This window comes from Peromyscus maniculatus, chromosome 10, assembly GCF_049852395.1.
Source record: "Peromyscus maniculatus bairdii isolate BWxNUB_F1_BW_parent chromosome 10, HU_Pman_BW_mat_3.1, whole genome shotgun sequence".
NCBI classification, from domain to species: domain Eukaryota; kingdom Metazoa; phylum Chordata; class Mammalia; order Rodentia; family Cricetidae; genus Peromyscus; species Peromyscus maniculatus.
In genome coordinates, this window is record NC_134861.1 from 15,840,278 (window position 1) to 15,856,110 (window position 15,833).

The following is a 15,833-nucleotide window of genomic DNA, read 5'->3' on the forward strand; positions in this document are numbered from 1 at the left end:
TGCATCCATGAGCATAATATACTGTATTTTTAAATAATGTTATATTCATTTAGCTACTACCTTCATTAAACCATTTGCTACTCACATAAAGTAATGTTAGTTTTCTCAAAATAATTATTTAAAATTTTCTAACTTAATGTAAAAATTTGTTATCCATTCATTCTGCCTGGCAAAATAAGTTGGATTTCTTTACATTTCTAATTTTTATCAGCTCCTTCCAATGTTTTTGAAAGTGTCTCTATCTTTGTAAATTTATTTAAAGTGATTATCTCAAACTTAAGTTTAACTATTTAAGGTTCCTATTAAGTTGTCTATTTCTACTTATTTCAAATAGGTAATTCTTTTTCCTGCAACCATTATCCATTTCATTACATTTTGAAATAATTATGCAGATTTGTTCTCATGTAATTTTATACCTGTACTTTTTATTTTATTCATGTCTTATATTTATGAATGTCTAAATGAGTTTTAAAAATATCATCCTTTAGACTCCCTAGCTTTCACTACTGAATTGGTTTATTATTTCCTAAGTAATTCGATTTAAATGTATTGTTTTCCTGTTGATGTTTATTTAAGTTTTGCTATGTTGGTCTTTTTTCAATTTCTTGAACTGAAATATCACTCCAGATGCTTTGAATATTGCTAATAATTACCATTGCATAGCTCCTCATTTACAGTTTTGTCAAGAGAGTCTTGAATGGCTGTGAGGTCCTAAATATTTCCAAATTACTCCTTCGTTGTCCTTACTGCTCTAGTCACAGTCTGGAATCAGGGAGGGCACCAAGAGCCTGGATAGGAGCTTTGAAGAAGACTGTGACAATGAGTCACACACATTTGAATGTTGTTAATGTTCTCCTTTTTGCAGGAAAGCAGGACCTTGTATTCAGCATCATTGATAGGATATCAAGTTATTGCTATTAATATGAGTGGCTGGCCAGTGTGCTATGCTTACCAGAGTCAAGATTTTAATATGCCCTCTGGGGACTACACTGGAGCACATCCACAGGGTTATGTTATTTTCTAGTTTTCTATCATAATCTAGTTAGCAGAGACTGCACAAGTACTTAGCTGTCTGTCATTCATGGGACTGCTCTGTTGTATCGGGTGAAGATATAACATTTACTTTCTGTGTCTAAGAAGCTTTTACTTCTACATCTAAGTCAGTTATGTGCATCTCAGAGAATAGCTAATAAGCTGGAAACACTTAAAACTGTTTACCATAATGTTCATAAAACATTGTTTTGTGGCAGAGAAATACATTGTACCATGTGAGAGGATTAGAACAGCCATGATAGAACCAGAATAAAGAACTCTTCCATTACCATGGCATCCTGGTTTGCTTTCTACTGCTAGGATAAACATCATGACCTAAAGCCACTTAGAGGGAAAAGGTTTATTTAACCAACTCTTCCAGGTAAGTGTTTATCATGAAGCTTATTCAGGGCAGGAACTTATTTTAGGAACCTGTAGGAAAGAACTGAATCAAAGGCCATGGAGTGTTCTGCTTATTGGCTTGGTTCCCATGGCTTTTTCAGCCAGCTTGCTAATAGAACTCAGGACTTTCTGCCTAGGGTGGCACCACTCTCAGTGGGCTGGGTCCTCCCATGCCAATCCATCAAGATAATGTCCTGAAGACTTCCCTGAAGGCAGATTTGATGGGTCATTTTCTCAACTGAGTTTCTGTCTTCTCAGGCGATGTTATCTTTTTTTTCAAGTTGACAAAAACTATCCAGCACAGCAGGCATATTCCTTTAAGAATTCTTAGACACCCATGCCCTTGGCAAATCATTGTTCAATACCCCTCAAGGTTTGCTATTTCCAGACTATCTAATAAACAGATTCAAATAATATGAAGCATCATTAGATAGTTTTCATTAAGCATAGTTCCTTTGAGATTCAGTTAAGTTTGTGTGCCAAGGGTATCCAACCTTTTTCTAGATCTTAAAATATATTTTAATTAAAATAGAATTACATCACTTCCCCTTTCTCCATCCTCCATCCAGCTCATCCCATACTCCCACTCTCAAATTGATAGCTTCATTATTGTTACATACACATGTATATATATGAACATGCACAAATATATATAAACATAATCTTCTGAATTAGTTTTGTTGTTTGTTTAATAGAATTTCAGGGCTAACCACTTTGTATTGAATAGTCACTAAGGGGACTCAACCGTAGGAGAGGCTAATTCTTCTTTTCCTAATAGTCAGTAGTTGCTTGTAGTTCTTTGTCTTTGGGTGGAACCCCATGAAATTTGTTCTTTTCCACATTAACATTATTACTCTAACTTCTGGTATATATGAACAATTTTAGAAGATTCTGTCAGCAGAAGTTTCACAGCAGACTTCTCAGTTTTCTGGTTCTCAAAATCTTTCTGCCCCTCTTCTGTCTTGTATGATATGTGATGTAGATTTATCCACTGGGGATATTCAGTGGATAAATATTCAGGATCTGTGCATCTCTGCACTGTGTTGAGTTTTGGTTGTCTGTGATGGTCTTCATTTTTTATAAGGAGAGACTTCTTTGACAAGGGATGATAGCTACACTTACCTGTGGATACAAGGATAACATTCGGAATATAGTGAAAATGTGTTGATCTAGCAAAGTGGCAATAGTAGATACTTTTCTAAGATCTAGAAGGTGAATAGGTTTACTAGTACCAGGCATGAACACTGTATGTCTTTCCATCTTCTGGTATCTTATTCAGTTTCTTTCTTCATTGTCTTAAGGCTTTCTTTGTGTAAGTTTCTTGCTTTCTTAGTTAGCTTTATCCAAACATATATTATTTTGATGTTCTCATGAGTGGGATTGTTTCCATGGTTTCTCTCTCAGTATGCTTTTTCTTGGTATATAAGAAGGCTTCTGATGGTTTATTGTTGTTGTTGTGTGTATATGTGGTGTTTTATATTATTCTACTTTGTCAAATGAAGTAATAATAATCTGTAGGAGTTTTCAGGTACAGTATTTAGCTTGGATTTAAAGCCCACTCCACAAGATAAAACTCATGCCTGGTACCATTAACTTGGCCAAAACCGGTGGCAACATATATTGTAGGGGAGAACCTATTATTCTGCTGAATGGCATAGCAATAAACTGCATGTTAAGTTCTTACTCATGTAGTTATATATTCGGGCATCCTTCAAACCATGGAGGATTCCTTGGGCAATACATAATTAATACCAAGACTCACAACTGAACAACATATAGATAATAAGCACTTTGCCCAGTTATGAGTCTCTTTGCATTAACTGTAGCCTGCTGCAATAAGAAGCCTCTCTGATAAAGTTGAACATTTCCCTAATCTATGAGCACAAATATGATTATTGATGAGATGATTTGACTATATGTCCATTTTGCAAAACAACAGTAGTAAGATTCCCTGGGTCTATGAGTTTGCTAGCCACCAGCTCTTGGCCAGTATTATAGTGCCAGAAATGAGTTCCCCAGTGTGTTATATACTTCCTGTGTTCTTGAATTCACTATTTTGCTGAAATAATTTTCCATTAATGTTCAACAGGAAAATTTGTATGTAGTTCATTTGTTGGTATTGTACCTTTATCAGGTGTTGGTATTAGCATGATAACAGCTTCATATAACAAATTTGGTAGCATTCCTTCCTTTTTTTAATCTTCTGGAATATGGATAGAAGTCCTGAATTAAGATTCCCCTTTAAAGTTTAGTAGAATTCATCTAGTTCTGAACTTTTCCTTGTGGGAAAGTTTTTAGTTATTCAGTTTTGTTTTTTTGTTATGGGTTTGTTTGAATTGTCTGTATTATCTGGCTTTAATATTGGTAGGTAATGTGAATTTAGAAATCAATCCATTTACTCTAGATTTTCCTAGATTTGCATTTCCTAATAATCTCTTGGATTTCTTCACTGGAGTCTACTGTAAAAGCACCTCACTCATTTGTAATCTTATTAGTTTGTGTCTTCTCTTTCTTATTTTGTTAATTTTGCTAAGGATTTGTCAGTTTTGTTAATTATTTCAAAGCACCAACTATTTGTTCAATTAATTCTAGACATTGCCCTTTTAGTGTCTAGTTCATTCATTTATGACCCAGTCTTTTTTTATTTTTTATTTTTTTCTTTTATTTTACAATACTATTCAGTTCTACATAATAGCCACAGATTCCCTTGTTCTCTCCCTTCCTGTCCCCCTCCCCTTCCCCCAGCCCACCCCCCATTCCCACCACCTCCAGATCAAGGCCACCCCCGAGGACTGAGATAGACCTGATAGACTCAGTCCAGGCAGGTGCAGTCCCCTCCTCCCAGACTGAGCCAAGCGTTCCTGTATAAGTCCCAGGTTTCAAACAGCTATCTCATGCAGTGAGCCCAGGACCTGGTACCACTGCCTAGATGCCTCCCAAACAGATCCAGTCTTCTTATTCTTTGTATTCAGGTTAGGTTTCTTTTTGTTTATCAAGAAACTTGGAGTGATCATTTGTTTATTCATTTAATATCTTGGTTATTGTTTTTAAATATGAGTACTTAAAGCTTTAGATTTTCCTCTTGAGATAGCTTTTTAGGAACTGCAGAGGCACTAGTAGACTGTGCTCTCATTTTCACTTTTCTTTTTTTTCGGAATTTTTTTTTCATGGATTCTTCAATGCTGTTCATTCAAAAGTGTATTGTTTGTATATATTTTTTTTAAATTTTTACCAGTTATTCTTATGACTGAGTTCTAGTTTTATTCCACTGTGGTCTGATAAGATGCAGGGAATTGCTTTAATTTCTTTCTGTGCTTACTCAGGCTTGTTTTGTGAGATACTACCCAATCAATTTTAGAGAAGTCCCAGACACTTCTAAGAAGTAGGTGTACTCCTTATCTTTCTAAGGAAGGTATGTTCCATAGATGGCTGTTGAATACAGTTCATCTATGGCATAATTCAGCTCTGAAGGTTTTCCTTTTTTTTCTATTTTGTAATTTGTAAGAACTATCTAAATGTAAAAATGCATTGAGTTGTCACCATTCCTGTGTTGGGAGGCTTAATGTCTCTGCTTTAATCCTGTAACCATGTCCTTAAGGGATTTTTCTACATTTTGATGCAATCCTGTTTCCTGGTGGTTTCTTTTCTCGAATGCATTTTTGCTATTTTATACATGAATACTTTGCCTAATCCTATATCATGAAGATATTTCCAGGTTTTTGATACATAAATTTTATATCTTTGCATTTCTCAATTAGATGGAAAAATTGTTATATAAGGTAATAATGCCTAAATTTTAGAAGCTTCTCATTGTGGGAATTCTGTTACCACTCTGCTATCTAATTGGAAAGAGTGTTTCAGTCTGAGAGATGGGCTTTACATGGAAAGGACATGGCCGAGAGAAGGGGCAGACCTTTCAAGTGAGGAGTACACGATGGCCAGTACAAGCATTGGCTTGTGGCTCGGCTCAGGTTCCCCATTTTTTCTTTAACATTTGTGCACAGATTTTGTTTGTTAATAAATGGTAAAGAAATAATCATACAGCTTCTTTTATTAAAATGCACTAGCTACTCAGTTTATTGATAGGAGGATAAAGTCCGACAGTTTTGGCTTCATTCACCCTTCTGGACTGCTTTCCTGTATTCAGAAGTTTTCCAAACCCCTCTCCAGGATGTCAACCCAGGTAGCTCAGCTGTTCTTGAGACCTGCTCTGTAATTGAAACTTTGCAGCTGTGTTTGCCAAGTCACTGGCAGTGGGCAGGAAATTCAGGGCTCTTTTAGCATAGTCATGCAGAGTTGTTTGGCCCAACCTCCCCAACGTGGTCACAAAGGGTGGATACTGGCCACAGAGCAGTCAACTCCTAGATTGTGCCTTCTTGCATCTTCTGTACACCTGGACCTCCTACTGCATCCTTGGTGCCACTCATGTTGCACCTGCTGGTCAAACATTGTCACTATATCTAAATACCTTTTCCACAACCCATGCCTGCAGGGCAGGCCACAACCCAACCTTCCACGGAGAAGCATCACAACTGGTAAGATACTTGGGAAGTTTTAAACAGTAAATTAGGCTATTAAATAAACAAATGGACAAACAAACGAACAAATAAATAAATTTACTAAAAGGTAAAATAATAAGGGGAAAGGAAAATCTTAAAACCTTTCCTGTGTTAAAAATTGGAAATATCACAATGCAGGAAATTACAATCCTGTTCACTGCTGCTATGGGCTGGATACAAAGAGAAAAACTAAATGAGGAGATAAACAACTTAGCTGGGATGGTTACAATGATAATCATAATTATTACCAGTCTGGTATTTCATATTTTATCCTTAAAAATGGTTTGATAACTGTGCCAAATATGAGAAATTGACTGATGAGATACGAACCTTGGGAAAAGCTACTATTGATAATATGCAAGACTTGAAAAAAATGTACTATTCCAATACACAATTCTTAGCAAAATTTACTACTGATAATTTGCAAAACCTAAAAATAATTACTGAAGAAATTAATGCAATCTTGACCAGTAAGATAGAAGATTTAGAAATATTTACTGATGAAGAGAGTAAAAAGGTGACTGTTAATATTCAAACTTTAGGAAAACTGCTATTCAAAACATACAAACCTTAGAAAAAGCCACTACTGATAATATACAAGCACTAAAATAATTACTGAAGAAAATAATATAATTTTGATTGACAAGTTATAAGCCTTAAAATATTTATTAAAACAGATAATAGAAATATTCAGATGCAAACAGAAGGAATTAGAGGAAGATCAACCTCACTATTACATTATGAAATTAGAGAGGAACAAATTATTAGAAAATCAACCTTAATTTATCCAGTTACCATTCAAGAATGACCACTAGATGATAAGTATTCTCAAGGCTATTCATAAGTTAACTGGGAAACTACAGAAATGTTAGATTTGAAAAGATTTAAGGAAGAAGTAGTTTCACATGGTATGTATTCACCTTTTGTGAAGCAGATGTTAAATTCATGGGCCACTCAGAATAGAATTATTCCACAAGACTGGGAAGATTTATTTACAGCAGTATTGGAATCTGGTCCCCAGTTACAAAGAACTACCTGATGGAGAGATGAAGCTAGAGCAATCAAACAGCAAGGTAGGGTTACAGGTTATGAGAGTTCAGAAGAGCAAATCCTTGGTGGCAGCCATTATGCTGATATGGAAAGACAAACTACATTTGATGATGACACATGGGCTGCCAAATGCTCAACATATTGAAGAATCAACCAATGCTTGGAATTCTCCTACATTTGTCATTAAAAAGAAGTCTGGAAAATGGAGAATGTTAACATATTTGAGAGCCATAAATAAAGTAATTCTTCCAATGGGCTCTCTGCATCCTGGAATTTCCCTGTCTTCTCTATAACCTAAATGATGGTCTGTTATAGTGATTAGTTTAAAAGACTGTTTCTTTACTATTCCTTTACGAGAACAGGCTACAGAAAAATTTGCCTTCACTGTGCCTATTTATAATAATTCTCAGTCTGTTAGATATCAGTGGAAAGTTCTCCCACAAGGGATGTTAAACAGTCCCACCCTGTGCCAATTTTGTACAACAGCGTGGAAATAATTCATAAACAATTTCCTCAATTCATATTTTTACCATTATATGGACAATATCTTACTAGATGATTCAAATGTGGATACCTTAGAAGATATGTTTAAGGAAGTAAACATTGATTATGTTTGCCTTACTGGGGATTACAAATTGCTCCTGAAAAAATACAAAGAGAAGATTCTATTAATTACCTAGGATATATAATAGGTTTACAAAAAATTCAACTACAAATCAAGAGAGATTCATTTTGTACTCTTTTTTCCCCCTTTTTCTTTTCTTTATTTTATTTTACAATACTATTCAGTTCTACATAACAGCCACAGATTCCCTTGTTCTCCCCCTTCCTGCCCCCCTCCCCTTCCCCCCAGCCCACCCCCCATTCCCACCACCTCCAGATCAAGGCCACCCCCGAGGACTGAGATAGACCTGATAGACTCAGTCCAGGCAGGTGCAGTCCCCTCCTCCCAGACTGAGCCAAGCGTTCCTGTATAAGTCCCAGGTTTCAAACAGCTATCTCATGCAGTGAGCCCAGGACCTGGTACCACTGCCTAGATGCCTCCCAAACAGATCCAGTCTTCTTATTCTTTGTATTCAGGTTAGGTTTCTTTTTGTTTATCAAGAAACTTGGAGTGATCATTTGTTTATTCATTTAATATCTTGGTTATTGTTTTTAAATATGAGTACTTAAAGCTTTAGATTTTCCTCTTGAGATAGCTTTTTAGGAACTGCAGAGGCACTAGTAGACTGTGCTCTCATTTTCACTTTTCTTTTTTTTCGGAATTTTTTTTTCATGGATTCTTCAATGCTGTTCATTCAAAAGTGTATTGTTTGTATATATTTTTTTTAAATTTTTACCAGTTATTCTTATGACTGAGTTCTAGTTTTATTCCACTGTGGTCTGATAAGATGCAGGGAATTGCTTTAATTTCTTTCTGTGCTTACTCAGGCTTGTTTTGTGAGATACTACCCAATCAATTTTAGAGAAGTCCCAGACACTTCTAAGAAGTAGGTGTACTCCTTATCTTTCTAAGGAAGGTATGTTCCATAGATGGCTGTTGAATACAGTTCATCTATGGCATAATTCAGCTCTGAAGGTTTTCCTTTTTTTTCTATTTTGTAATTTGTAAGAACTATCTAAATGTAAAAATGCATTGAGTTGTCACCATTCCTGTGTTGGGAGGCTTAATGTCTCTGCTTTAATCCTGTAACCATGTCCTTAAGGGATTTTTCTACATTTTGATGCAATCCTGTTTCCTGGTGGTTTCTTTTCTCGAATGCATTTTTGCTATTTTATACATGAATACTTTGCCTAATCCTATATCATGAAGATATTTCCAGGTTTTTGATACATAAATTTTATATCTTTGCATTTCTCAATTAGATGGAAAAATTGTTATATAAGGTAATAATGCCTAAATTTTAGAAGCTTCTCATTGTGGGAATTCTGTTACCACTCTGCTATCTAATTGGAAAGAGTGTTTCAGTCTGAGAGATGGGCTTTACATGGAAAGGACATGGCCGAGAGAAGGGGCAGACCTTTCAAGTGAGGAGTACACGATGGCCAGTACAAGCATTGGCTTGTGGCTCGGCTCAGGTTCCCCATTTTTTCTTTAACATTTGTGCACAGATTTTGTTTGTTAATAAATGGTAAAGAAATAATCATACAGCTTCTTTTATTAAAATGCACTAGCTACTCAGTTTATTGATAGGAGGATAAAGTCCGACAGTTTTGGCTTCATTCACCCTTCTGGACTGCTTTCCTGTATTCAGAAGTTTTCCAAACCCCTCTCCAGGATGTCAACCCAGGTAGCTCAGCTGTTCTTGAGACCTGCTCTGTAATTGAAACTTTGCAGCTGTGTTTGCCAAGTCACTGGCAGTGGGCAGGAAATTCAGGGCTCTTTTAGCATAGTCATGCAGAGTTGTTTGGCCCAACCTCCCCAACGTGGTCACAAAGGGTGGATACTGGCCACAGAGCAGTCAACTCCTAGATTGTGCCTTCTTGCATCTTCTGTACACCTGGACCTCCTACTGCATCCTTGGTGCCACTCATGTTGCACCTGCTGGTCAAACATTGTCACTATATCTAAATACCTTTTCCACAACCCATGCCTGCAGGGCAGGCCACAACCCAACCTTCCACGGAGAAGCATCACAACTGGTAAGATACTTGGGAAGTTTTAAACAGTAAATTAGGCTATTAAATAAACAAATGGACAAACAAACGAACAAATAAATAAATTTACTAAAAGGTAAAATAATAAGGGGAAAGGAAAATCTTAAAACCTTTCCTGTGTTAAAAATTGGAAATATCACAATGCAGGAAATTACAATCCTGTTCACTGCTGCTATGGGCTGGATACAAAGAGAAAAACTAAATGAGGAGATAAACAACTTAGCTGGGATGGTTACAATGATAATCATAATTATTACCAGTCTGGTATTTCATATTTTATCCTTAAAAATGGTTTGATAACTGTGCCAAATATGAGAAATTGACTGATGAGATACGAACCTTGGGAAAAGCTACTATTGATAATATGCAAGACTTGAAAAAAATGTACTATTCCAATACACAATTCTTAGCAAAATTTACTACTGATAATTTGCAAAACCTAAAAATAATTACTGAAGAAATTAATGCAATCTTGACCAGTAAGATAGAAGATTTAGAAATATTTACTGATGAAGAGAGTAAAAAGGTGACTGTTAATATTCAAACTTTAGGAAAACTGCTATTCAAAACATACAAACCTTAGAAAAAGCCACTACTGATAATATACAAGCACTAAAATAATTACTGAAGAAAATAATATAATTTTGATTGACAAGTTATAAGCCTTAAAATATTTATTAAAACAGATAATAGAAATATTCAGATGCAAACAGAAGGAATTAGAGGAAGATCAACCTCACTATTACATTATGAAATTAGAGAGGAACAAATTATTAGAAAATCAACCTTAATTTATCCAGTTACCATTCAAGAATGACCACTAGATGATAAGTATTCTCAAGGCTATTCATAAGTTAACTGGGAAACTACAGAAATGTTAGATTTGAAAAGATTTAAGGAAGAAGTAGTTTCACATGGTATGTATTCACCTTTTGTGAAGCAGATGTTAAATTCATGGGCCACTCAGAATAGAATTATTCCACAAGACTGGGAAGATTTATTTACAGCAGTATTGGAATCTGGTCCCCAGTTACAAAGAACTACCTGATGGAGAGATGAAGCTAGAGCAATCAAACAGCAAGGTAGGGTTACAGGTTATGAGAGTTCAGAAGAGCAAATCCTTGGTGGCAGCCATTATGCTGATATGGAAAGACAAACTACATTTGATGATGACACATGGGCTGCCAAATGCTCAACATATTGAAGAATCAACCAATGCTTGGAATTCTCCTACATTTGTCATTAAAAAGAAGTCTGGAAAATGGAGAATGTTAACATATTTGAGAGCCATAAATAAAGTAATTCTTCCAATGGGCTCTCTGCATCCTGGAATTTCCCTGTCTTCTCTATAACCTAAATGATGGTCTGTTATAGTGATTAGTTTAAAAGACTGTTTCTTTACTATTCCTTTACGAGAACAGGCTACAGAAAAATTTGCCTTCACTGTGCCTATTTATAATAATTCTCAGTCTGTTAGATATCAGTGGAAAGTTCTCCCACAAGGGATGTTAAACAGTCCCACCCTGTGCCAATTTTGTACAACAGCGTGGAAATAATTCATAAACAATTTCCTCAATTCATATTTTTACCATTATATGGACAATATCTTACTAGATGATTCAAATGTGGATACCTTAGAAGATATGTTTAAGGAAGTAAACATTGATTATGTTTGCCTTACTGGGGATTACAAATTGCTCCTGAAAAAATACAAAGAGAAGATTCTATTAATTACCTAGGATATATAATAGGTTTACAAAAAATTCAACTACAAATCAAGAGAGATTCATTTTGTACTCTTTTTTCCCCCTTTTTCTTTTCTTTATTTTATTTTACAATACTATTCAGTTCTACATAACAGCCACAGATTCCCTTGTTCTCCCCCTTCCTGCCCCCCTCCCCTTCCCCCCAGCCTACCCCCCATCCCCACCACCTCCAGATCAAGGCCACCCCCGAGGACTGAGATAGACCTGATAGACTCAGTCCAGGCAGGTGCAGTCCCCTCCTCCCAGATTGAGCCAAGCGTCCCTGTATAAGTCCCAGGTTTCAAACAGCTATCTCATGCAGCGAGCCCAGGACCTGGTACCACTGCCTAGATGCCTCCCAAACAGATCAAGCCAATCAACTGTCTCATCTATTCAGAGGGCCTGATCCAGTTGGGGGCCCCTCAGCCTTTGGTTAATAGTTCATGTGTTTCCATTCGTTTGGCTATTGGTCCCTGTGCTTTATCCAACCTTGGTTTCAACAATTCTAGCTCATATAAACCCTCCTCTTTCTAGCTAATTAGACTCCCAGCGCTCCACCCGGGGCCTAGCCATGGATGTCTGCACCCAGATTCCTCAGTCCTTTGATGGGGTTTCTGGCACAACTATTAGGGTGTTTGGCCATCCCATCACCAGAGTATGTCAGTCCCGGCTGTCTCTCGGCCATTGCCAGCAGTCTTTTGTGGGGGTATCTTTGTGGATTTCTGTGGGCCTCTTTAGCACTTTGTTTCTTCCTTTTCTCGTGTGGTTTTCATTTACCATGGTCTCCTATTCCTTGTTCTCCCTCTCTGTTCTTGATCCAGGTGGGATCTCCCACTCTCTTTCCCTCGACCCTCGCCGTTCATTGCTCCCACTCATGTCCATGCTGTTCATGTAGATCTCATCCACTTCTCCGACATTGGGAGATCCCTGTGTCTTTCTTGGGGTCCTGTTTTCCAGGTAGCCTCACAGGTGATGTGAGTAGCAGTCCAGTCATCCTTGTTCCACATCTAGTATCCTCCTATGAGTGAGTACATACCATATTTGCAAATCAAAACAACTCTGAGATACCACCTTATGCCTGTCAGAATGGCTAAGATCAAAAACACTGAGGACACTTTATGCTGGAGAGGATGTGGAACTCGGGGAACTCTCCTCCACTGCTGGTGGGAATGCAAGCTTGTACAACCACTTTGGAAATCATTTTGGCGCTTTCTTAGAAAATTGGGAATCAATCTTCCCCAAGATCCAGCTATACCACTCTTGGGCATATACCCAAGAAATGCTCAATCATACCACGAGAGCACTTGCTCAGCTATGTTTATATTAGCATTGTTTGTAATAGCCAAAACCTGGAAACAACCTAGATGCCCTACAACTGAAGAATGGATAAATAAATTGTGGCACATATACACAATGGAATACTACTCAGCAGAGAAAAACAATGACATCATGAGGTTTGCAGGCAAATGGATGGATCTAGAAAAAATCATCCTGAGTGAGGTAACCCAGACTCAGAAAGACAAATATGGTATGTACTCATTTTGTACTCTTAATGACTTTCAAAAACAGCTGGGAGATGTTAGCTGGCTATGGTCCACAATTGGATTAACAGCTCAAGAACTAAGTAATTTATTTAAAACTTTTCAAATTACCAAGAACTTAAATAGTTCCAGAAAATTATCAGCTGAAGCTGAAAGAAAATTGGCTCTGGTAGAGAAAAAAAATTACAGGATGCACATGTAGATCGCTTATATCCATACCTTGATTGTGTTTTAGTTATATTACTTTCTACCCATTCTCCTACTGGAATTCTTAGGCAGAGAGAAGATAATATTCTGGAATGGTTATTTTTGCCATGCAAACAGAGAAAGAATTAAAGACCTATGTAGAAAAGTTTTCCGAATTGATTCTAAAAGGAAAATCATGACTTTACCAATTAACAAGAATGGACCCAACAGAAATTGTAGTATCTTTTAATAATGCCGAAATTTCCTCTTTATGGACAGGAAATGGACATTGGCAAAGAACTTGTAGTAGTATTTTTGGTGAGAGGTTAACAACAAATATCCAAAAAGCAAGAGACTTTAATTTATAAAAAGAACCAGTTAGGAGCCCCTACATTCTATACTGATGCAAATAAATAAAAAAAAGCAGGCTATGAATCAGGAAATTTAAGTAAAGTGGTGCAAATCCCTTTGATTCTGTTCAAAAGTCAGAATCACATGTTATCCTCATGGTATTATTAGATTTTTCCAGAACCTCTTAATATAGTTACTGATTCTCAATATGCAGAAAGAGTTGTTTCACACACTGAAAACACTGAACTTATTCCTAATGGCTCAGAATTAACTTATATGGCACCAGAACTGGGGATTTGGATGCAGAGGAAGTGGTAGAGGGAGCACAACAGAAGCAGCTGGACATGTTCGGTTTTGTATTAATGTTAAGGTGGTTGTATTTTGTTCTTTAGGAGCAAAAACTGTATATAGATGAAGCAAATAATAAAATTTAGGCTACAGCAAGTATCTCTCTCTGTCTAGGTCTCTCTCTCTCTCTAACTCTCTATCAATTTCTATCCATTAATTTAGGTAAAAATATAGGGTTATGTATATGGATATTGTGTAGCCTTAATCAGAAGAAACTTAGGGTAAGAGTAGAATTTCCCTAGTGCTGAACCTGAAAACAATATCCAGGAACAAGCAGCCACTGCAGATTAGCATTCTCAGAAAGAAAAGCTGATACGAGGTAGGAAACAGTAAGCAGATGTTCGTATATTCACTTGTAGAAAGTTTGAAAACTAGTGGAGTTAGGGTAGAACACCAACAAGTGCAGAGGTTCTTGGAGTTTGTAGAGGAGCTGTGTCCTTGGTTTACTGACTATGGGACTCTGGACACAGACTCCTAGGGGAGAATCAGAGTCAAAATACAACAATATTATGAGGAAAATGGGCTGGAAAAGATTCCAGTGGATGCTTTTGGCCTGTGAGCACTAATTTGGGAGGGCTTAGATAAGTCCTGAGCAGCAGAGGGGAATTTTCTCTGAGGTGGATATGGACAGAATAAAACCCTGCCAGAGCTGCTGCTAGATGAAAATGCTTTTACAACATTGTTCAGTCAGGATCAGTTCCCTCCTGGCCATGAAGCTAAGTTTATAGAACTGAAGCATTGGTATAAGACAAGGCTCCACAATGACAATTCTACCTGGATTATGATGATGCCATTAAGCCCATAAACACCACCCAAAGATCAGCTTTGGACCACACACTTCTCAGAATAATTCCAAGGTGGCTAGCTGAAATGACCCACCCTCACACACTACTTCAGCCAAGAGTTCAGATAAATTCTACACTTTCCCATTACTCAATGGCTGACAACAAATGATACAGCTAGCTCTTCCAGTACTTAACAATTATTTTTTTCAGAGTTCCCTAGAAATGCTGTTGCACATCCCCCAAGAGAACAGGAAGTAATTTTTTTGTTTGGTTTTTCGAGACAGGGTTTCTCTGTGTAGCTTTGGTGCCTGTCCTGGATCTTGCTCTGTAGACCAGGCTGGCCTTGAACTCACAGAGATCTGCCTGGCTTTGCCTCCCAAGGGCTGGAATTAAAGGCATGCAACACTGCCACCCAGCAAGAGAACAAGAAGTAATTTTAAGAAAACAACACCCACATTCCCAAGAGGTGGAGTGGGTGGTTTTTGGTCTTTCACAGGGCTATGGATGTTTGTCATTATGTGGAGAGACATTGGTTACAAGTTGTTATTGTGTATGCTCAAAAAAAGAGGGAATAGATATAATAGCCTAAAAAGTTAGAATATTGAATCTACTTTCAAACTAAAAAAGGAACTACTAGTCTTAAATAATTTACATTGGTATGGATTTTTGTATGTTGATACAAATTTAAGGTTATTTTTGTTATACTGTATATATGTTTCTACTTCAGTTTAAGATATTTTTGTATGTTGTTACAAATGTGAGGTCATTATCCTTGTACTATACATCTGTTTCTATTTTTGCTTAAGGTATTACTAATACAGCTTGTACCTATACAGCTTGTTTAATTATGCAATGTGAAGTTTTAGCCCCTAAAACCTATTTAAGATAATAAAGAAATACAGGCTAATAGTCACTCATAACTATCAAACTTATAGTCATGTTAGTCAGGTTTTCTAGGTATACAGATATATATTTCAGATAGATAGGCAATCTTCAAACATTTCAAATACCTACAGAATATGGCATTTAAAATATTGTAATAACTTAGACTTTTCTCAACATCAAGACACATTTGTTCCTGGCAGTACCAATCTACTTCTAGAAGGATAATGGGCATTGAAGAAATTCCATATGGAGTTTGCTTTCTTTGTGGCAAAAGCTAGCCATTAGGGCAAG

General features: G+C 36.8%; 1 long non-coding RNA gene across 1 annotated transcript in view; it reads left to right on the top strand.

Moving 5' to 3' along the window:
- Window positions 1-1,331: 1,331 nt before the first annotated feature.
- The window catches only part of LOC121832694 (uncharacterized), a 98,112-nt gene continuing 83,610 nt past the window's right edge, over window positions 1,332-15,833 (top strand). Inside the window, exon 1 of the long non-coding RNA XR_006076350.2 lies at window positions 1,332-1,414. This is a non-coding gene — a long non-coding RNA (uncharacterized LOC121832694). The remainder of the gene's footprint in view (window positions 1,415-15,833) is intronic.